General features: G+C 38.9%; 1 protein-coding gene across 5 annotated transcripts in view; it reads left to right on the top strand.

The window, feature by feature from the left end:
- The first annotated feature begins 2,821 nt into the window (after positions 1-2,821).
- STK33 (serine/threonine kinase 33) overlaps positions 2,822-22,184 on the top strand; it is an 84,292-nt gene continuing 64,929 nt past the window's right edge. Inside the window, exon 1 of one of the 5 annotated variants that reach the window (XM_054027780.1) lies at positions 2,822-2,866. The gene's annotated coding sequence lies outside the window, so the exon portion shown is untranslated. Of the gene's footprint in view, positions 2,867-3,074; positions 3,236-3,478; positions 3,493-4,753; positions 4,825-18,227; positions 18,333-22,184 lie in introns of those variants that run through there. The other 4 variants (XM_054027775.1, XM_054027777.1, XM_054027779.1 and 1 more) reach the window with 4 other exon arrangements.

Here is a 22,184-nt window from a genome sequence, read left to right as displayed (position 1 = left end):
GCCAGTACCATAAAAGCAGTAAAAATCTGAAGAATTTAATAATGTAGTTGATCATGTTTGCTATTGCCACTTTCTTAATACAGTGAAGAAAGGATCTCTAATGATTAATAAAATACAATTATATTTGACATTCTTAATGAATATTCTGAAACTTGAGAATACTTACTGTTTATAAGATAAATTCCCTTGGAATAAATAAACTGTCTGAATAAACTCCCGGGCCAAAGGCTAAAGTGTTTATTATAAGCAGACCTGGTAGCTACTCCTAGGTTAAGGTTGCCTAACGTTATAAGTGGACCAGTGTTTACTAGCCCAGGATATTAGGTTAAGCACTACAACTTGGATCCACCTGGGTGCAGCAATGCAGTGGATCCAGCTGCAGGATCTAGCCCATGGTTAATACTGAGCTAAGAGGAAGCATCTTCTGTTGTATGTTGATGCTGGAATAACTGGAATTTAAAATATTTAAATTTTATATAAAAGAAGGAAGAAGTACAAAAAACAAAAATGGGCTCTCTAACAGCTTTGTATTTATTCTTATTTTACTTTAATGTGACTTTTGGAATTGAAGTTTCCCCTAAAGGAAGAAAAAAAAATGAGATATAGTTGCTGGCAGAAAGCTTAAAGAATTCTGATTAGAAGAGATGATCAGAGGAGAGGGATTATAGTAGCTAATCAGAGAAGAGAAATTTGCATATTTTCAGTGCTGTTATTAAAAATAAAAAATAACTGTATTGAGAGTATATAAATCTCTGCATTCTGATTGGCTAATAATACCTGTCAGACAGGATATAGGGATTCACATACTGTATGGTTATTGAGAGAGAGCTGTGCAATGATTATGCAAATTGGACACCCAGAATTGATTAATGCAAAGTTGGGGTGGAGATGGGGAATACACAGTTATGGTTCAATAACTACACAGCATTCCTACACTCTAAGACAATAGAAAACCTCCAGATGAGAATTATTAATAGAATCTACTGTATCTCAGCTCAGTGTAATGGAGACAGAAGTAGCAACTCCATAGTTAAGGTTATGTTGAGATTCGCATGTAAAAAGCTGGACTAAATCCTTATGTTTCACACTTTAATGACTAAATTTAGTCTCTAAAATTTGAAACAATTGGGAGGACAAATGAATTTTCTGTGCAATGTTTTACTAAAATATTTAGTAACTTTTGCAGAGTAAACATTTAAAAATGCTTCCTTCCTAAAAAACTGCAGTGTTCTCTTCACATTTCATTTGGTTCCTCTCTAGGCTAAACAATAATATTCCCCCTAACTCCAAATTTAATACATGTGCCCTCCATTAATATCTGACAGAGACCACTTCTGAAAATTTAAAAATAAAGTTATTTTCCTTATTCAGATTAACATAATTGAAGAACTTTTCACCTCTGGGTTCAAATCTTGTATAGATCCCAAGTGAAAATATGCTTGAAGATCTCAGGCCTAAATATATTTTTGCTCTAGTTACAAAACCACTGCCCAAGTTAACATTATTGACATTGTCTGTTTTAAACAGGCCAAGGAATGGAGTATAAGGTTTGGTGTGCATCAGGATTGAGTTGCATTGACAGAACGATGTAGAGAAATTTGTATAGTTTCTATTGAGGTACATGTATACTGCAATCATCTCCATGGTACCTGCATTATGCTTAGCTGCATAATATGTTATTAGTCTTTCCCTTTCACTAAATGTAAACCATTAGGAGGAGGAAAGTGACAATAGTCCAGCATATGCACAATTCATAATAATCATTGTTAAAGAAGAGTAATTACTACATGCAGTGTAGCCACTTTCCAAAGTTAGATGTGTTTTTAAAATGTTTTAAAAATTAAAAGTGAATAGACAATAAGAATAAAGATATTTCTTAATTTAGTTTTTTGTTAAATCAACCAATTTTTTTAGTTAACTATAACTGTAGCATACAAAGAAGAACTGACATATGCAGTAGTTGCTAGTGTTACAGTATACTGACAACAGTATTTAGTTTTGATCTGTCATCTGTAATAGATAAACAATTAAACATTATAGTGTAATCACTGCAGTTACCATAGTAGATTTTAGTAAACAGTACACAATACATTATCTGATTATAGATTAATTATTACTTGACTAGATCTAGGACAGTATATTTACCTAATGTAAATATATTTTACCTACTCTAGTGGTGACAAGGATTTGGATCTTGTGAAAGGTCACAATACCACAATCTATTATTTCAGTGATATCTTCTGCCTATAATAATTCAGAGTAATACTCCATTGTACATACATGTGTGTATGTGCATATATAATATGATTGCATTAATTCATACAAAGGCAGTACAGCAAATGCCAAATATACACAATTTTGTTCTATAAGAAAGTGCTTTTGCACATAGTAAACTAGTCTTGGATTCCATTTTCTCTCTTACAGTGCAGTACTTTAATAAATGTCTAATATTTCAGGACTCTTGAAATATGCTGATAATTCAGTCTAATGTATACCTCTTTTACTTTTAAAAACTAGATTGTATGTTTGATAATGTACTAAACTAATACAGATTACACTGTAAGGATGATCCTACAATTTCTGCTTAAGGGTCCAGTCACCTTACCTTTGATAGGATTATGTGTCTGAGTACCCATCAGGCCTTTAATTTGCACAAGTTCTCAAGCACTGCACCCACAAGTATTGCATTTGCTAAGCAAAGGCAAGTATTGCAAGGTGTTCAGCACCGGAAGTTGGCTCACACCGAACTGGTGGCAAGATCTGACCCTAAGACAGGTGGGGCCTGAGCTGACACTCTTGAGAGTTTTGCCAGTGACTTGAATGGGGCAGAATCAAGCTCATAATGTCAATTTCGTATGCATTTTAGGTATTAACTTCATACAGCTGTGAGGGGGGAGGCCTCTTCCCGATGAGTGTGGGGCAGTAGCTGGGGGAGGTTCCTTCCCCGGGAGGGGGGGGCAGTAGCTATGCGGGGAGTTCCCCCGGCTCCACAGTCGTGTGGCGGGTGTCTGGCTCTGAGGGAGTCTCTCCTTCCTCCCCACCCCGCCGCGAGGCGCTGTCCGCCCCCTCCGGGGCAGGGGGGGAGAGGAGCGGCTCCGCGCTCTGTTGCGGCTGTCCCCGCGCGGCCCCTGTACCCTGTGCAGGTCCCAGGCAGGTGGCCGGGACGAAAAGTTTCTGCAGTGTGCGGCGCGGAGCCGGGCGGCGGGGCCCGAGGGCAGGCGAACGGGGCCGGCGGGTAAGTGTCCGGCCCAGGTCGGCGGCCAGGGCCGAGTGCCCCGGGGCTGGAGCCGCCCGTGCCGGAGCTCGCAAGTTGTCTGGTTGCTATGGCAACGCGACGGCTGCGGAGGCGGGCCCAGCCCCCTGCGGCACCCCGGTCCCTGCCTGGGCGGCACCCGCCTGCCAGCGTGGGGGCAGCTGCACCGCCACGCGCCGTGCCCTGAGCCCCGACGGTGCAGGGGCGGCATCGGGCGGCCCCCGGCCCTGCGCGGAGAGGTAAGCGCAGCTCAGGCTCGCGCCTTTTCCTGCCCGCCCACCCGCCACCCCAGCAGTTGGCTGAGGGGTTCCCGCCCCGCCCCGCCGTGTGGGCTAGAAAGCGGGGTACGGGCCCTGCTCTGGGATCGCCTCCTCCGCCCCTGGGGCTCTGCTCCGTCCCGCGGCTGGGCACGTCCGCAAGGCATGTGGCCGAGACCCGCTCCCGGGGTTGGGTGGTCCAGCCGGGCACGGGTGCGGCGTCTCCTCCTCTGGGGAGTCCCGCAGCGTCCCTGGCAAGGCACGGCCCGGGGCGCGGTCTGCCCCCATCGGCAGGGGGAGCTGGGATCCGCGAGAGAGGCTTATTCCCTGCTTGTTCCATTAACTTTTGGGGGATGTGGGACTGCGATTTCATGCTTGATCGTAATCTGTAAACCTAGAAAGTGAGGTTGGTTTTGACACGTCCCTCTCTTTAATGCTATTTTAATTTTTTTTAAATAGGCATACAGCTGTAGTCTTCTTAGTTAAAAGTTAGTCTGCATTAAAAATGCAGATCGGGAGCACCATTGCTTCATTCTGGTTTTTCAGTTGTTGGGAGTGACTGACAGTGTTGTTGCCAGTGCAGTCCTGCATCTGTACAGGTATTGTGAAGGTCAAATCATCATCAGCTTCTGGTTTTATATGGCACTGGAGAGCTCTGAACTCATTTACCTTCAGCCCCTTCTACCAGTAAAATTGGTAAAATCCATTGCACCAATAAAACCAATTTAAGTGATCTGGAAAGCAGACTTCAAAACAGACTTAAGTGCTGAGGATGATACTGCTGTCACTTGGAGGTATTGGGAAATCAGTTGAATTGTATAAAGACTGTTACTCAGTATCTGTTTTGAAATAAGGTTAACATTAAAGAAATTCATTAAAACAATGTACGCAGCTGAGACGTGCAATATTTTAATTAAGCTAGAGGTCGACTTCAAAACAGTTGTGCAGACTGCATAAGTCGTCTTCAGAGAAACGAGGCAAGTATATGATATGTTAAAGGGACACTTTAACATATCATATACTTAACATTAAACATTAAAGTTTTGTGCAAAATGGCCCTGCCTTAAAAGAACTTAATGGAGCAAGTCATCTATTTTCTAAATACCTAATTTAAAATATACCATTCTTTTATCATGGAACTAAAAACAAAGACAATCCCCCTCAAATCTAATTGACTGCAAAGCCATAAAGTTTTGTGCTCTTCTGCAACCTCACTTAACCGTCAAAGACAGCAGAGCTATGTTGAGCTCCCAGATGTTGTGAAAACTCTTTCACTAGCAAGACACAGTGCAGAGAGTTATAAGGAAGATTGCGGTAAGAGACAAAAATCTAAACTTGCAAATTTTTATAGCATTATAGGAACTTTTAAAAATACTCTTAACAAAAATAATTCCTTTGAATTTTTCATGGTGAGTCTCCTCTCGCTCTCCCTCCACATCAAAGAAACACTATTTCTGTTGTCACCCTAGTAGCAGCAGAGAGGCTAAGGATTGAGTTAGCATGGAGACTTTTTAGACATGGTCTAGGCCAAGGCTAGGACACATTGATAAATTGATCTGGTAAACTATTGCTGCCATTGCTTTATCTGTTTTGTGAGGGATGTCATTTTCCAGAACTCAGTCTAGTATCTTAGGCAAACACTAAATTCAGTTAAATATACTAAACATATTTATTGCTGATTTAAAACAGACATTTGAAATATTTACTAAAGCTGTAAAAATTCAGCTAAGGCTACAATGGGAGTGAAGGCTTGCATATGTGTATTTTATGCCACCAAGACTGTAGCAGGATCCTCAAAATTGAAATAATTTTTCTAAAATTCATCATTCAAAAAACACAGAGGTTAGTGAATTTTATGTGGTAGTTATTATGTAAATAAAAATAACTATTAATTTCTGATCCTTACAAAATAAGAATTAGTTGGAAAAGGACAAATTCAATAGAGGTTAGAAAATGTCCTAGTTGCCAAGATGATGGGCAGTTCAAAAGCAATTAAATGCAGTTGGTATAGTTAGTAGGTGTTTGTAAAATTAAAGTTACATTTGAAAATGACTGTCTTCCAACAGGGTTCACTAGTCTGCAGTTTTTTTATTTTGTCCCACCCACCCCAAGATCATCTCTTCCTCATCCCTTTTCTGTTTCATTTGAAATGCTTGTTTACTTGTGCCTTGGTTAGCATGCCATTTGGATATTGTAGACAACCTAGAAGTTTTACTCATCTGTTACACTAGATGAGTACACCTTTCCTCCAGCAATTTATTAAACTGTGTAACTCTGATTATTAAATCCTTTCTGAAATATTAAATTAAAATAATTTCATAACTGCAGAGTTTTAGAACGTAAGGGACAATAAACGGATATAATTATTGTATCATTGCTGTAGAATAATTAACAGTTTTTCCCCCTAATTTTCAATTACTTGTCATTTTAAATCTCACAGGTAATGCAGCATTGTATAAAAAGGCAACAAGAAAGAACCAACTAGAAACAAATACTATATTTAGTGTATCTTCAGTGCTGTTGTTTCATAATTTTAGGGGTTTGTGCAAAATATGTTCTAGTATTGTGAAGGCATTGGTTGTGACTTCTTAGTTAAATTTATTTGAGTTTTTCACTTAAACTGGGGATCCAAACTGTGTGTTTTGTATGAAGAATACATTGTATTTCCCCAAATTTGCACAACATATTATGTGCTTAAAGATGGAATTTTCTGAACATTTTCAAGTAAATTTATTAATTGGTTTGGGTTAAACCTAATCAGAAATAAGCCCTCTAAGAAGGCCCCTCTTTTTAAAAACTCATCTGGGGGAAAAAACAGTCCCACAATCACTAAAATTCACTTAACCATCATTCTGAGAATCTGTCCCACCCAAGCCACTTTTCATATTTTCAAAATATTTTTAATTAATCATTTCCAATTATATTTTATAACGGATAGTTTGTGCGCCAGCAGAGACTGGCGAATAGAATGCTCTTTTACAAAAACTCCACCATCTCTCATTGTTCTTGATAGGACATAGTCCACAGTCTCCCCTCAATTAAGGTCTGGTCTACACTGGGTGGTGGTGGTGGGGAATCGATCTATGTTACGCAACTTCAGCTACATGAATAACATAGCTGAAGTCAACGTTCTTAGATCTACTTACCGCAGTATCTTCACTGTGGTAAGTCGAGTGAAGACACTCCCCCATCGACTCCGCTTGTGCCTCTCGTGGAGTACCGGAGTCGAAGGGAGAGCGCTGTCCTTATGTTTTTAGGAGGCAGGGAGGGACCCCATGAGGAGCTGGTGAATATCAGGAAGGAACAGTGTGGTAAGCAGGTTAATAGAGAGGCAGGTAAGGAGGCTATGGGAACAGGGATGATCAAATAAGAAGGCTGTGGAGATGTAGGTGAATGTGGGGGAATATGAGGGAGAACTAGGTGTGTTATGGTGTAGGAGAGAGAAATTGATAAGAAGGGGAAAGCTAATATTTGGGGCTGTTGGGAGGTAGGAGATGATGAGGGAGCATGAAAGGAGCATGATAGAACAGGGAGAGGAACAGGAAGGGTCAGATGATGGCAGCAGGATAGTGATAGTTACTAATCAACTATCTCCCCTCTTCTACCCCAGGTTTTAATAGAGGGGAAGTGGAGTACCCTTTCAAGCAGCCAGTTGGAAGGCTTATATGCTTGTGCATTCAAAGTTGAATTTTGAACAAGAAATGACTGCATACAAATTGAAGCTGGGCAGCTTCTCCGTAACGGCTCAAACATCAGATGTCAGATGGAAAATAATGTAGACTTACTTATTGCTCTTAAGTAACATGATTTTAAATAAGTCTCATATTTTTTTGAGCTCTGATTCATGATTTTTGAACCTTTGCGGTTGGCAATACTCCTTCCTCTATTCCCCAGTGCAGTCTCATTTTTTCTGACCTGGTATCTCCCATCCTCAGAAGGCAATCAATGGCAGTCTTTGGACCAGCAAACTTCTCATGGTTTGTTACAAAGGATCTTCTGCCATGATGAACCATGGGAACCCTGGGGCTGTCCCAGGAACATTGCTCAGAGCTCATCTTGTCAGGAGCTCTCTCACTGTTGTTTTCCTCTCCATGTCTCAGTCCCTAAAAGCTATAAGTCAGAGAAGTAACTGGGAGGAGAACTAACTAACTCCCCCTGCCAAACAAAGCTCTGAGCAGTCTTCCAGTGCTTAACCAGCTCTTGTGTCTGATCATGATTCAACACACAAGGAAAGCCACTGCGATGAACCGCTGAAAATTAGTTGGCCCAAGTTTGCCTCCAGCCACTATTCTGAGCTGAGGGGAACCTGGGGGGCGGGACGGAGGGAAGAAAGATACAGATTTGCATCTGTGTGACATCAAATGCTTAAAACATTAAAAAAAATACATATACAAATGTGCAGTTGTCAATATTGCTCCACACAGAAAATGTTGAGAGCATGTCTTATTAGATAGCTTAACTATTCATAGATTTGCTTTTGTGGTTTTGTGCCAGCTATGTTGTAATATAGCAACTTTAACTGGTGCACAAGAAAGCTTTTTGTGTATGAATTGATATTTCGATTTATTGTACATTACTTGACCTGATCATCTGCTGTCAATGCCCTTTCTGGAATTTAAGAATAGCCTAAAAGATTTGACTAACTTTCTGATCCCAATGTTTTGTTGAACATAGTTAAAAGTTATGAAGAGCTATGTATGTATCTTAATGCAATGCTTGTCTGAAATGACACTGATAGCCTGCTGTGAGGAAAATCAATTTGCAATCAAAAAACTCAATGTACTTGATGCTCAATTTAGTTCACCCTAAGTATTTCACATTCTCTCTCTATAGTAAACCAAAAGGATCTTAAGAATTAATTAAAGTGTTAGCATCTGGTCTTTGCAGCTTTGCTCATATACTCTGTGGAATAGTACAGTTAAAGCCTGCCTGAGATGGAGTGTGACATTTCTATTGCCACTGTTCGTTATGCAAATAGTTTTCAAATGGCAAACTTTTTTTTTCTTTCACTCCTGCACCTATCTTGGTGTTCATGGCAGTTTGTGTTTTCCTCTTTATAGCAGAATATGCAACTGTGGATATAAAAATTAAAAGTATGATAGCTTCCAAATTATTTTTATTGAGCCTCTTTTCCGAGATGCATATTTATGGTGTCCATTTTTTACTCTACAGTGGAACCTCAGTTACCTAAACCCTGATTAATCAAAAATCTTCATTTAAAACAACATTGAAGCCTTTTGTGGGTCACTAGAGAAATGAGTTATTCCTTGAGATTATAATTAAATTTGCATTAGACTTCCTGATGTTGAATCCTCTGTTAATATCAATACAACCTCCCCCTCCCCAATCCTTTAACTGTTTCTTCCTTAAACTATTTTTTAAACTTAATATTTATATAGTTACAAAGTTACAAACACCTCGGGAATAGAGGTTGTTCATAACTCTGAACAAAATGTTATGGTTGTTCTTCAAAAGTTTACAACTGGACATTGACTTAATACAGCTTTGAAACTTTACTATGCAGAAGAAAAAGGTTACTTTTAACCATCCTAATTTAAATGAAACAAGCACAGAAACAGTTTCCTTAGCTTGTCAAATCTTTTTTTTTAAACTTTCCCTTTATTTTTTTTAGTAGTTTACGTTTAACGTAATACTGTACTGCATTTAGTTTGGTTTTTTGTCTCTGCTGCTGCCTAATTGCGTACTTCTGGCTCCAAAGGAGGTGTGTGGTTGACTGGTCAGTTCGTTACTCTGGTGTTCGTAACTCTGAGATTCTACTGTATTTTAGTCCCATTGTGTGAGGCTGGACTAGGGTTTTGTATTTTGAAATTTGTATTGTTTTGATCTAATGCAGTAGTCGAGGAAAGTAAATCCCCATTCATTTCAATGGGAGTAGGATGAGATTATGTATAAGGTTTCTGGTCTGGAAGTTTCTCTCTGTCCAGAAACCCAAAGATAGCAAGTGTCTTTCCTGGAGTGTCTAAAAAAATTAGTTTGCCACAATCACTAGAGAAACTAACCACAATCTTAGGGTATGTCTGTGTTGCAAGTGAAGGTGTGATTGTAGCATGGCTAAGTGTACACATACTAGTTTTACTCTAGCTAGAGTGGGTAACAATAGCAATGAAGACATGGTGGCATGGGCTTCCACTGGGGTTAATTGGCCCTGAAAGTATCTGTTGGGGACCCTGGGTATGTACCTGGATTGCTAGCCCATGCTGAAGCCTGTGCCACCGTGTCTTCTCTACTATATTTACTCCATGCTAGCTAGATTAAAGATAGCATAGGGTACACTTACCTGTGCTACAATCATACCTTCATTTGCAGTGTACACATATACTGGAGTTTTGGTCTTGCCTGATGTTCTGGAGATGAGAATATGTCCATAGTGAGAAAAGGTGGGTGAGGTAATATCTTTTATTGGACCAACTTCTTGACCAGCCACCTTGTGTTTCTAATATCCTGGGACCAACATGACTCCAACAATCCTACAGACAGAATATGTCCAGGGCACATGAGCATATGGGCACTTTTCAAATTATTGCAGTATTGAAGACAGTTGGTTCAGCCCTTATCAGTATTACAAAATTTCCCCCCACTTTGAAAGATTCATGGAACCATATTCCGTCCTAGTATAAATGGATTCAATTCCATTAAAGGAATTAAGTTAGTCATTCTGAAATAGAATTTAGACTCTGTTTGTTGAACTTGCCTTTTATTGAAACCTTGTGGAAGACCCTTCAGCTGGAGAGTTGAAAGTAATATTAATAGTTTTAGTTTATAAAATAAATTATTATAATTCTGACTTGGGGAAAACTGATTTTAGTGAGATAAGAATGAAATTTAAGAACTTGTTTGAAATAAATGCAAATGACTTGAATTTCTAAAATATTTTCATTGCCTATAAAACACATTTAGAGCTAAATTCTGCACTAATACATGTCTTAAGTCAATATGGGAAAATGACAGTGAATATGTGGGAATTACTTCTGCATATCTGAAGGTGGATTATGGCCTTTGGCTCTCAGAAAAATCCCCCCTGGCCTTTATTAGTTAATAGATTTCTACTGCATTTCAAATGAACTGGGTTATATTTCATTGGATTCATATGTGTAAGGAAAACAGGGACAAGTTTTATACCTTTTCTCCAAAGACCATTCTTTTTTCCTTCGTGAAGGCATCTGAGTGTTCTTTATGGTATCATTTGTTAATTTTCACTTTTTTCTAGATATAGAAAATTATCTTTAGTTTAAGATTCAGTCCACAATTTCTAGTAGGCAAATAATGTATCTGGTTCTTCTTCTTGTGATATAAATTAGTTATTATCTGCTACAAAAACTTTAAATTGTGCAGAAAATTGAAGAAATGCTGGACACTATTCAGATGCAATTTGAAAATTGTCCAATGTGCGTTTCATAGATTGTTATGTTTGTGATACCATTGTATCATATTAGGATGTTTAATGCCCTGCATTCTTTGCTTCTCTCCTCAACTGAAATTTTAGCTGAACAAGGAGTGAAGGAGTGGGCCTTAGCTTTCTAATGGGCGGAAATATTGAAAAGCCTTTCTGTATCCTGTGGACATGCTTTACATCACATGGCATTAGATTTAATCACAAATATACATATAATACAGTATTGAAAGGAATATGTGGTTTTGATGTTCTTCCATTCTGCAAAGTACAAACATGTTCTTTAAACAATACCTACTCTGGAAAATACTTTGCAGGACTCGAGTATGTGTAGAGAATTTTCATTAGTTAGCTAGCGAAGTAGAGAAATATGCATTGCAGACTTCTGAAAGGATTCTCTCTTTCTTTCTTTTTTAAAAGAAAATAAAGCATATTTAATTAGGAAATAGTATAAATTATATAATTTATAATTGTGGACAAAATAATACCTTTAATTATACCCCTTGGCATCCCCAGACCTCTCAAGTGTTTCACAGTGTAAGAAGTGTTCCATGTCAATAACCAAAATATCTAACTGATATCTAAATATCAATTCCATATAGGAAATGAACTTATCCTTCATAAATCAGAATGTCTGTTGATTTTGTTTATTTACTGTATTAAAATAGATTAACATTTTGAAATATTTCCAATAGCATCCTTGTTTTCTTTGTAAAACTAGCTGTCCTGGCCTGCTGCAGTATATTTAGCGTAACCGTTTGACTGGAAGAAATCAGCAGGTTAAAAGAGGCCAGCATCCTTTTTACACAGTTCTGTGTTATTCTCTTTCTCTCATCATTTATCATTTTATTCCTATTAGGAAAACAAGCAAGAAGTTGGGAAAATGCTTCACTTATTAGTCTTCTTTATAAAAATAAAATGATCATTTACAAAGGTGATGTGGAATGTTCTCTGTACTTTTTAAAGAACTTCTAGGCTTTCTTTGACAGGGAATGGTGGTAGGAGCAACATTAACGTTTTTCAAAAAGTTGTTGCTTCTCTTTTGAAGGTCCCTTGCATATATACAGGCAAGACATGTATAATATATGGTATAACAAAGTTAAACAGAGGAGAAGAATGACAATAACAGCATACTTGCCCATACTAGAATATATATCAAGATATGTGCTCTTCTCTCTTGGCATATTAAAAGTATTGCCTTGCAAGAAAGTATAATGCACTTCTAAATACTGTATATAACATTTCAAAATCTACTTTTTATGTGAGACTTGGTATAGGAAATATGCAAAATCCTATATTTGTAGTTGTCAATAAGTAACAGATCTTTTCCCAAAGGAACAAAGATTTGCATGCAATATATACTCTGACTCAGATTTTAAGTAGGGATGTGATGAAAATCTGTTTAGTAAACTTTATTCTTCTTCTTATTATTGACAGTCTCACAATCAGTACATTTGTCAGGAAAAGGCACATTTCTCAGTGCAACTTACTACATGCTCTCCTGGAATTGAAATACTTTTAAAATATTATAAAAATGTTTTACCAAAGACAGATTTTCTGGTCTATAGGTGCTTACTATTACTATCATAGCTGTAATACCTGGTCTGTAATTTTTTAAAATAACTCTGACATTAGCAATCTGAGTAAGTAGGCTCTTTAGCGTTGGTTCCTTCTTTTGACCTCAAAAGACCTCATTCATCAATATTTTTACCGTGGCTCTGTTTTTCAGAGAGCAATCACAACTCCTGTTGACTTCAGTTGGCATTGTGGGTGCTCAAAATTTGTGAAAATCGAACCCCTAGTGTGTTCAAATTCATACATATACTCTCTACCATTAAACCAGTGCATTTTCTGCATGGAATTCTAAAGAAGTCCAGTAAATAATGAATGTGCCTGTGATTTCTGATATGGCTAGGGGGAACTTAATCATGCTTTTGTTAATGTAACAATATACATTTTCTTATTCCAAATATAATTTACACTGTATGTCTCATACTAAAAGCATGTGTCTTCAAAGGAACTGTTTTCAGAGTTTGCTCCAGTTGAAACTTCGGCAGCTACAATGCTTGATGTTCAAGGAGAACCTGTTGTTTGTGCCACTTTACGCATCTGGATAATGCGTTACGTGGCAACCTCAGGATTCTTTTGTGATATGAAGAAGAAACCTAACTTCAGTACAAGGTAAAGCTGCTGGTTACCCAAAACTACTCATTCTTGTGCTGAACTGGAGCCTTGAGATGTAGTAATAGGGAATACAAATACAAACAAACTGTTATGCTGCAAATGCTTTGCCTCTAGCCTGGAATGTATTCCTGGTAGATGAGAAGTGGTGAAACTTGTTCACCAGTGCATGGTGAGAAATAATTCACATTTGCCTTAATATATTCAACTCAAGAAAATTGATGGTGCGAGGAAGGAGAAAGCTACCTGATCTAAAATGAAGGTATGTTTGTAGCTAAAATGATCTAGAAAGTAACTGAAGACACCAGGTTTGTGAAAGAACTTCCTTCAAACTCTAGAGCTAATGTTTTTGATATCCTGTGTCAAGAATTGCTCTGGTTTGCTCATTTGACACTCCTGTTTATTTATTCATAAGTTCTTTTTGCATTCCTGCTGGCGCAGTTCCTTTTTTCATGCAGTGTTCTTTTGTCAAGCTGTGAACTGAAGATCGTGTTCTGGATTAGCTTTCATTATGTACTGTATAACTAATGTTGGTGGATAAAGGTTTTGTATATTTTACACTAGAGAAGCAGATGGCTTGACCTTTGTGCTTAATACAAAGGAGTGTAAATGATACATGAATCATAGGAATCCAAAATATACATATATTCCAGATAGTAAACAGGCCATTTAAAAAAGATTTTAGAACAAAGTTTCCAGAAATTCAGAAAATTCTTTGCTGTATTCTACGGCAGTGGTTCTCAAACTTTTTTTTTCCATGGACCACTTGAAAATTGCTGGGGGTCTCGGCGGACCACTTAATGATCTTTCCAAATGTTGTTTGTACCATCAGCTAACTATTGTAAAGCACTTTGGATAAAAGCGCTATATTAAAAAATCCTTAATAATTAACTTTTTTTGTTCTACAAATAAAAGCGTACAGCTCATATTTTCATATCAGTAGTTTTACCTTTCTGATGCAATGGATGTGCCCTCTCTCCCCCGCCGCAGCAGCCCCCAAGCTGGGGCTGGGAAGGAGGGCCATCTCTCCCCGGCAGCCACAGCCCTGGAGCTGGGGAAAGTCGCCTCTTTCTCTGGCTGCCACAGCCCTGCATGTCCCAAATTCCCCCACCCCTTCTTCTCACCCCACTGCTTCCTCCCACCTACCCCATATTTCCCCGAAAGCCACCACCTCACCGTATATGTGTGTCTTCTCCAGGGTCCAGGCACCTAATTAGTGCCCAGGCGCTCACCTTAGAGGGAACTATCCGTGGACCACCTGAATGGAACTTGTGGACCACTGGTGGTCTACGGACCACAGTTTGAGAACTTCTGTTCTACGGAATTAATGCAGAAAAGCCAGGTTGTAGGAGAGTGAAGTTTCATTATAAGAGGAGTGAAAATCCACTGAACTATACTGAAGTAATTCAAGATCATCAAGTATCTGTATCAGAAACAAGAAAAAGGCATGCAGTCCAACATGCATGTCAAATGTGAATTTATGTTAAGCCCACCATCCTGGGTTTTTTCCACTATTCTTTTCTACCCAGTCCTTTTCCAGAAAAAATAGAGCACCTCAAGCCTGGCATCTCTTGGATTTAATATTTAAACAAATGATTTTTAAGGTAAAACTTACACAAATGTGTAGGTTTTTAATGACAGAATATCCAAAGAGCTTATTTCTTCAGCCACTTAGAAAGCAGTTTGCCTTTTCACATTTAGTAGTTAAATAGAAATGGAGAAATTTTGAGATTAAAGCCGTAACTTGCAAATTGGTTCATTTCTGAAATGTGGAATCAGTAAGTGTTTGATTTTTAGATTAGAGATAATTGCTAACTGCTGAATATAAACTCTGTTTTATGTCTTTGTAAATTGACCTCCAAGAACAATTTTTGTTTGAGGAGAGACAATATTTTTTTATAAATAATAGGTCAATTCCATCCATGCTATTATAGAAAGAAAATGTGGAACAAAGATGCCACCTTGTGGGAGATAATTTAGTTGGTATCGTTGGCTGCTTGTTAAGTTTTATGTTTTCATCGTAAGCACTTACAGTTGTATTTCAGTTTTATTTTACACTCAGCTTTTTGGATGATGTATCTATATATAATAACTGCAGTTGTGTTTTTCTGGGCTCATATACTACATGAATGACCAAAATCATTAAATGTAATTTCTTCTGTGCCCCCTGATTACCACATAATTTTGGCACCAAAATCCTTAAGCTTTTGCTTTTCTGTGTTAAACTGCAATTGTCTGACTTCTTCATATTATCTGTTTTATAAATGTTTAGAAAATATTGGCCAACACAGAGTTGTGCTCTAAGTTAAACACATCAGGGCTTTCAGATAAAGGTATGGATTCTACCTGCATGTCCTAAACCTAGAATTTGGGAATAGCCCTTAAGTCTTTGAGTCTTTTATTTATTTATTTAAAATAGAACAAAGTGGTCACAGCAAATTTGGAATAGCATATATTGGGAGAATAGGGGGTTATCCGTTTCTTTCACTTGCTGAGAAACACAGCTAGGCAGTGGGGATCCATGCAAGGGGAAAATTCATGGAAAAACCTGTCAAGCTGTCCGGAGTGGCTCACAAACGTGGGTGCCAACCTCAGGGCAGACTGTCAAGAAGCAGAGTACAAACCCCAAATTGATTGTATGTTCTGTAATTAGATTTCACTAACCAAGTGGCAAGAATGAACTCCACAAGTGCTATAATAGCTTTACCATGGAACCCCGTCTGTTCACAGACCATCTACTTGGGCACTCCGGTCTATCTTGGCACCCAGGCAAGCCTGCCTTTGTTATAGATGGTCCCTTACACCAAAAATCACAACAATATTCTGGTTATTCCCAGTCCCAAAGGACCAGTCACTTAACCTAGGTCAGTTGCACGCCAGATCTCTCACTGCAGACAACTCTTGCAGCCAGTCCTGTAATAAGCTAAAGATTTATTATCTTAAAAAAAGAGGTGAGAGTTATTTACAAGGTTAAAGCAGGTAACATGCACACACAAATGAATTACAGTCTTAGATTCCAAAAGGTAATAGAATCTTCTATAATAAGCAAACTCCATATGTCCTTTAGGGCTAACCTAGGAAAAATAATTGGGGACCTTTAGCTTATGCTTGGTGATTCTTGCCGCTGTAGAGTCCATGCAGAAAAAAGAACCCATTTTCTTCTTGTCAGGGATTTTTATCTTCTTCTTCCCAGAGTCCAAGCTGATGTGATGAGATGTGCACATTTCCTTTTCCTGGAAGGGGTGAGGAATGCAATTTGTTCAAAATCTTTGTTCCTTGATGTCTCATAATGTCTCAGTTGATTTCAAAGGTCTTCTGGTTGGGCAGGACGACCTAACATCTTCTCTAATACAAATGCAGACTTCCTACAGAAGGCTTCTCTCCTGTTTGATGAGTTACAGAGGTTTACAATATAAAAATTCAATATAACCTTATGCCATGGGCTACAGATATTATAAGTGAGATCAATACATGCAGCATCCTAAAATCATTTAATCAAGTCTAAACACATTTTTATCAACTTAACATCTATTTTAACAATGCTGACACACGGATGAACCAGATGGATTTCCAGCTATGCATTTGTCAGTGCTCAGTAAGGCCTAGAGGCCTTGGCATAAGCTGGCACCTGGTCTGCCAGTATCACAGAACCCTCTCCCTCTTCCCTCACATGCTATTTACCCAAGGGAATAGAACAGTAGCAGAGATGCTGCATGGAAATAACTGCAGCCTTAGCATCCAACTCCTAGATGGGATGGAGTCAAAGTGAAATGGCACCAGTATTGCTAACACCAAAAATTGTGAGTCAAACCCTCAAAAATCTTTATATTGGCCCCCAAATCATGATACTGAGTTTTTATGGTCTGCCTTCTGACTTTTGAACTTCCCATGTCTCCTACCCCAATGTGAGTGTGACAATTACAGTATTATTAACTCTCACAAATGTTTAGTGAGTAATGTGACTTTGAGTTTACAAACTTTTAGGTTCACAGATGGATGACATTGTTACTAGTTTCTAACCCTCTTCTTCAGGTTTGCGTCTGCCTCCAAAATTTCCAAAAACATTGGGAGCCACAAGATGTAATGTAAGGTGGGAGTGTAGAAATGCATGTTTTTTCCCTAAATAGGTAACTTTGTTTGTAACCTGCAGCAACACTTTCTTATGGTGTGATCCCATCAAATCTCACAAGTTCGGTGGAGTTGGGCCAGATCAGTATTTGAATAATGTGCACCAACATTGGGTGGGCCAATATTAAATAGTGTTATAGTAGGTGACAGCCTTAGAATGTTAACCTTAGTCCTTTAGTTCAAAAGGTCGCTTTTCTCACTTTTGCCCTTGAAAACTGAAGCACAGTGTCAGAGAGATCCATAGACTGGCCAAAGGCATTTTCAAGCGATAAAATAGCAAGCAAGATCAGTTTCTCGTTGACCATTGTCAATCGAAGCTATGTTTTAATGAGCCTGAGCTTCAAAGAGCTGTGCTCACGGCTGTGACTGGCAGTGTGAGCAGAATCCTCAAAGCTATCCACGCATTAGGAAGAGTGTCCTTCAGCTCTACCTCATGAATGAATGAATTGGAGAACTTGGAATGGATTGTGCTTCCCGTATTGTAAAATATGACAGATGTTGTCCAATTCGACATAAAGGTCTTTATCATTAACTTTTGAACATTCCCCATGTGTCAGCACCCAGCGAAGGTCTATACAATTGTTCAAGTGCCAGCAGTTTACTAAGGTCATACAAAAAAACAGGTCTTTTTGTGGTGCTTCATTTGTCCAAACCTTTCTTCGATGGACACTCGAGCAATGTCAATAAGCGAGCAAAAAAACCTCTCTTGAATTTTTCTTCCAAGCTTCTCATCACCTGAACTCTTTTCTCATAACCAAACTGTCTTTTCTTCCTATGAATATGAGTTTCCTTGAAAAGAGGCTCAACTCCTAAGTTTTCTGCCATTTCTTTGGCATCTTCAGATCTGTTGTCTGTGTAGGCCACAATGAAATCAAGGCAGCTTCTCATCAAAGTAGTATGATAGTAATGTCCATTGACTGAGTTTGTAATGTGTTGCTTACAATGTTTACTTGGAAAAGGATACGTGCCAATCCACAACTGAGACCATACATTTGAAATCAGTGATCTGATTTGCCAGGCTTTGTGTCTCGTGTCGGAATCTGGCCTCAGCTTTACTCGACTGCAACAGTTCAATCAGGACGTTGTAAACCTCAGTCACGTGGTACGTAACTGACCTTATGCTATCAGTGCGGCTCGTCCAGTGAGTATCCCTTAATGGCTTCACAGCCAGATTTGTAACATTGTCTGTGAGGCTCTTTCACCTGGTAGTTGACGCTGAAAACAGAATGTATATCCTTTGCAGTACTCCGAACAGCACTCTGAGCCCGGTGCCCCCCAAGCCCGTCAGCCCAGGTGGCTGCCTGAGTCGGCTGCCCCTAAATCCAGCCCTGGGTCTCACAGCAAGTGTTTTGTGAGAGTTGTGATTTACACCCAGATCTCTTCACTCTCAATCTTGAGTGGTAACCAAAAGATCATTCTTCCTTTTTTTATGAAGGAAAAAGCAGGGTGCTGCAGAAGTGATGTTGGCGATTCACAGTAAGGGGTTGTTCTTTTCTCTGAGTCACTATTAAACACAATTCTGCTGTCTTTTGGATGAGATATTAAATGGAGGTTCTCATGGCTTGTTGTTATAGATCACATGGGAATATGTATACGAGCAGGGGTGGGAACCTGGGTATCCTGGCCAAATTCCAACTTGGTATGTAGAATGTAATTCACCAAAATTCCCCTTGCAGTTTCAGTTAGAAATTGGCTTTCAGTTCCTGTCTTAAACTATTGTGTGGTGTTCACTGTTTAAATAATTTCTATTGCTTCAACTCGTTGTATAGTTTGTAAAGCACTTTGGGATGAAAGGCTCCATATAAAATGTAAGCTACGCTTATTGTGTCCAACTTGCCTGAACATATCATGAATCCCTTGTCTCTTTGTTCTGTCATTGGTTCTTGGGAATTGATTCATTTGAGGTCTGTTGTTTTGGAAAAAGACATGCTGTTCCGTAAATACAGGGCCTTCAAGTTTATCTGACTCCACCTGTGATAAACTCTTTTTTAGTATATGTTTACTTTGTTTTTAGCTTTTGTACCAGGTTATGGGCTGCATCATCTTGAGTCCTTTTGTGCTTGCACTGGAAGGGAGTGTCTTCTTACCATGGTTGTAGATGTGATTTTTCAAAAAGTAATTGTATAGATAAACATTTCAACAATATACCTTCTTTCATATTTTACACTATTGTAGCTTTTCAAAGGAATGATGAGAGCTTTGATTAACTTGCCTTTGAGGGAGGAAGAGAATCCTTGTGGAGGTAGAGAAGTCCCAGTTTTTGTATGTGTAGCTGGGAATTTGCTCTTTCCTGCAATTTGATATTCCACCCTCAAACAAATATTTGCTTCGCTATGTGACCTAGGTAAACAAACTGATATACAAACTGTCATCCGGGGATAGGTGTTTTTCTGTTTTCTCTATGTCACGCTGTCTGGAGTGGCTCATGATCATGAGTGTCAAAAACAGGGCAGCCTCCCCAAACTGGTGGTGTGTTCTACAATTAGATTTCACCAACCCACTAACAAATGTGAACTCCTGGATCAGTGTGAACATAGAGCCACAGACAGTCCCCTTAGACTCTCCAGTCTATCTTACCACCCAGGCAAGCTGGACTTAGTGATAAATGGTCACTTACACCAAAAATCACACAATATTCAGGGTGCATCCAGTCCCAAGAGGCCAGTCGCTTACCCCAGATCAATCAGTATCCTAGATCTCATACCAAAGACAACTCCTGTAGCCAATTCTGTAATAAACTAACTAAATGTTTATTAACTAGGAAGGAGATACAAGAGTAATTTACAGGTTAAAGCAAGCTAGCATATAACACAAATATATTGCAAAGTTGTTGTGATCTGTCCATTCATAAAGTATTTCAGGACAAACCCAAGGATAATCCATATGCTTAGCTTCTTTTTATAAAACAAAGCTGAAAGTCCCTTCATGGAGAGGAGAGAGGAATGTACTTTGAGACTTTGATCTCACAGGCAATGACCATTTGCTTTCTGTGCTCAGGAATTAGCATTTTCCTGTTACAGTTCATTATTTGCATTACACAAGGCTACTTTTGATGGGTTACTTAGTTACAGGGGTATATACAATGCAAATGTTTGCTATTACTTTATAATGGGGTATAGTTGAGTGAGAACAATACATGCAGCATCCTGTAAAACACTACACGCATTCTTTTCAACTTTACATCTAATATTTATTTTGATAATGTTAACACACAGGTAAACAAGACTGGTTTCCAGCTATGCATTTATTTGTAAATGTTCAGTGAGGCCTGGGGCCTGGGCATGAGCTGGCACCTGGTCTACCAGTGTCACAATGTACCCTGAATTATAAAAGGAAGAGACCAAGAATGACATCTCTTGATTTTTTTTTTCTGTAAATTCTATGAATTTTTTAATATTTTTTTTAACTTAGTGAAAATAAGTAATATATCACACTGTAAATGTTCATAGTACCATATAATAGTAGGCTAGTGCCAAAAAGATATTAAGTTCTTGCCTTGATGAGTTTATAGTCTAAATGCACAAAGAAAAATAGTTTGCACAAGAACACAACATTTGACAGAGCGGGGTATGGCCCCTGCAGCTTCATGGAATAGACTGTTATTTAATTTTCATGTAGGAGGTTGTACACTTTTTCTGCACTAGTCCTGTTAACTCTAAAGGTTTTATGTATTATGACTTAGACTCTTCTTCAAGTGAGGTCTTACCTTCCCAGTCAACCCCTAACCTTATACAGGTGCTCAAAATGGAGAAGCCAGTTTTCTAGTGGTTCTCCTTCTGTTTGTCTTTCATCTCCTGCTTATGCTCTGGTGCCCCTTGGCTGTTCAGGTGTGAATAATACGTTAAATAGCAGGCCAGTCTTCTAATAATGACATCCATAGATAATTAGCATTCACAACACAATTTTTAAATCTTCCGATAACCCAGTCAATGAGCAGTGTCATTCCACTCTAGAAAATTCTTGCCCATTACCAGTGGTGATGAATTAACCCCAAAGAACCCAGTCTGACTTTAGGATCCCAGGTTGAGCTTGCAGGGCTGGCAGTTGGTACTGAAGAGTTTATTTTTTTTAATCCAAGTGTATGAGTGAATATACAATTGTTGTTTTCCTCCTAGGTTTAATTTGGATTTAAAACCCAAAATCTGAAATTCTTTTCAGATACTGGTCTTAGCGTAGGTGGATTCCTTGTTTCTTTGACTGTAACGATGCCTGGGACTATATGCAATATTAAATGTACTATATACATCTGTAACTGGACCATCAGCCACCCTGAAGGCTAGGGTTGTGGGCTCTTTAGGTCAGGTACCTAAAAAAAAAAAAGTGAGTTAAAATCAAATTCCAGGTTCAGCCAAAGGAAAATGAAACAGTCGTGGGGCTGCATCCTTTAGCCACAGCTCTAAATAAGACAAAACTAGCACAGGGTAGCTTCTTTCCACCTAGATGTAGTGCCACAAACCACATAATGCCACAAACTACTAATCCAGTTCTTACTGTGATTAGTCTTTGGGTGTCAGTAAGATCCTTAATTTAAGTGATGGAAATAATTTCCCTATTTTCTCCTTTCCCTTAGCTGGGTCTTCATTCAGGAGACTTCAGGGTTAGGCAGAAAGCAGCTTCTCTTATTCACCCCATCTATTTTCTTTGTATCACTTGCCTGACTTAAGAGGCAAGGAGACTTAGCAGTCACTGCTGCCAGCTGCTCTCTCCAGGTCTGGCAGCTCAGAAAGTCTTTTTAAAGACTAATTTCCACTTTTCTGCGCCATGAAGGGGTTTAACCTGTTTGCCTGATACAGAGTATAAACTCCCCATTCACAACGTCTAATCATTACTGTCGTGAGTGGTTGTTCACGACTTATACTGTTGCACTGCATATGTGCAAAGTGGCAGGGATAACATTGCTATAGGAACCTTGTGTCCAGTTCTACCCTTTGTGACAGACCCAGACCAGTGGGGT

This window comes from Malaclemys terrapin, chromosome 4 (genome assembly GCF_027887155.1).
Source record: "Malaclemys terrapin pileata isolate rMalTer1 chromosome 4, rMalTer1.hap1, whole genome shotgun sequence".
Taxonomy (NCBI): Eukaryota; Metazoa; Chordata; order Testudines; family Emydidae; genus Malaclemys; species Malaclemys terrapin.
The sequence above is the reverse complement of the archived record's forward strand: the minus strand, read 5'-3'. Positions and strand labels throughout refer to the sequence as shown.